Source organism: Sinocyclocheilus anshuiensis, unplaced genomic scaffold (assembly GCF_001515605.1).
Source record: "Sinocyclocheilus anshuiensis isolate Anshui unplaced genomic scaffold, SAMN03320099.WGS_v1.1 scaffold658, whole genome shotgun sequence".
NCBI classification, from domain to species: Eukaryota; Metazoa; Chordata; class Actinopteri; order Cypriniformes; family Cyprinidae; genus Sinocyclocheilus; species Sinocyclocheilus anshuiensis.
In genome coordinates, this window is record NW_015542402.1 from 706,193 (window position 1) to 708,611 (window position 2,419).

Sequence of the window (2,419 nt, forward strand, 5' to 3'; positions counted from 1 at the left end):
AAATGCAGTAAAACATTAATATTGTGAAATATTATTACAATTCAAAATAGCTGTTTTCTATGTGAATACATTGTAAAATGTAATTTAAGATTCTGTGATCAAATCTGTATTTTCAGCATCATTACTCCAGTCTTCAGTGTCACATGATCTTCAGAAATCATTCTAATATGCTGATTTGCTGCTCAAGAAACATTTCTTGTTTATCTTCAATATTAAAAACAGTTTTTGCTGCTTCATATTCTTGTGGAAAGAAAAAAACATCATTTAATAAATCTCAATGAATACAAACGTATTATAGTTTTTATCAGAAACATAATTTCTCATTATTACTTTTTTTATTTTGCAAAAATATATAAATAAAGAAAATTATTGTATGTATAAAATAAGGCAGTTTGTGGTTGAAGCCTCAGCATTCAAATGCGATGATGTCTGAAGATTGCAGAGGCTTTGATGGAATCCAATGGAATATGTGTAAGATTGCTGGGGTCTGTTTACATCAATGAAAAGGAAATATTGCCATCAAATATTTGAGAACCTCAGATTATTGGGAATGTGCAATAAAAAAAATTGCAGAGCGTTTCACTGTCAGGATGAGGTCATGACAAACATTGCAGCCAGTGCTCCAAAGGCATAATGACTCCAGAGTTCAATGAAAATAAAACACCTGATGTGTGGCCTCTCTTATAAAATCACACAGTCAGGCAACTGGGCTGAGAGAGTTTCTCCAAGGCTTGGTCCTGAGTTCCCATCAGCGGTCGGGCTCATTGATTGAGTGCGCTCACTATTAAGGGCACAGAAGGGAGTCAATAGTGCTCTCTGGATATTGATCGTCTGAGGGCAGTAAATATACACATTTGCTGCATCTTTTGCTTCATCTGGATTTACGGTATATATTGTAAAAATCAGAGGAATGGAAATCGGTTGCTTAGGATGCCGAGAATACAGCCTGCCAAAAAAAAACAAAAAAACAACTCCTTTAATGCCAGCTTTTCTCTTAATTCAAGTCTCAGTCAGTGCAATGTGTTTGCCACAATGTTTATTCATACATATCCTTCAGAGGGGAAACACATGCTGAATATAAGTGCAGATTTAAACAAGAAAACAGCTACAGTCTGCTCTCTACTCTACCCTAGTCTAGTATAAAAGAAGTGCTCTTAATTCTAGTGAATGTGCAGTTGTAGTGTACTTTCTTAAAATAATATTTAATCCCAGTACCATTTAAGCACATAATCATGCATTCTTTCATTATGCTTTCATTCTGCTGTCAAGGCTTCAAAATTTTTTTGTTGTTGTTTAACAATATTAATATTTTTTCTAATAACTGACTTATCCAATACTTTACAAAAAAAGTATTTTGTATATGGAAAATATTTTTGGTAACACTTTACTTGAAGGGGTGTGCATAAGACTGACATGACACCTTCATAATCATGACATGACACCTACATGATCATGACATGACACGTGTCATGCATATGAAGGTTTTTTTATGCATGTTTATGACAACTGTCATTAAGTGTCATTCGCTCAGTTATGTAATTTTTAATGCAAATATGACATTATTTGACCTAACCCTACCCCTACCCTTACCCCTAACCATAGCCAATAATAAAGACATCTCAAACAATGTCATCTTTGCATTAAAAATGACATAACTGAGCGAATGACACTTAATGACAGTTGTCATAAACATGCATAAAAAACCTTCATATTCATGACATGTGTCATGTCATGATTATGAAGGTGTCATGTCAGTCTTATGCACACCCCTTCAAGTAAAGTGTAACCATATTTTTTCCCATATAAAAATGTCTAAGTCAGTGAAAGTGAGAAAAAAAATTAATATTTATTTTTTGACATGGACATTTTTGTCCTCTGTGTAAATTTAAATTGACACACAAGGATTAACACAGTGAAGTACTTAAGTAAATGAAGTCCACTGAAAAGTTCAAGTATCATTATATTTTAATAATCTTGTCATACTTTCTAGAAGTACTTATTTTTATGTGTCGAAAAACATTCTAAAGCACATGTAAAGTACTTGTTTATAATTTTAACTGTAGTGTGTCATTAGATTTTACATTTAAAGTTATTTGAAATGTGCTAAATGTCAATTTCATCATTACATACAGTATGATATTGATTATTGTAGTGCTCTTTCCCACAACCCGTATATGGAGACCCAATGAAATTGATGTATTTAAGAAAGCACTCTTAAGTTCACCTAATTGCATTTAATATACATTTAAACTATAATGCATTTAACTACAATTAAGTGCATAAAAACATTGCATTCAGTTTGCACAAGTATTTATATTTAAAGTATATAAGTTCCTTAATAAGTACATTTTTAAAAAGTACTAAAGAGTATTCTTTTTCAGAAGGATATGCACTCCGACAGTCTTTTTACAGGGAAAGA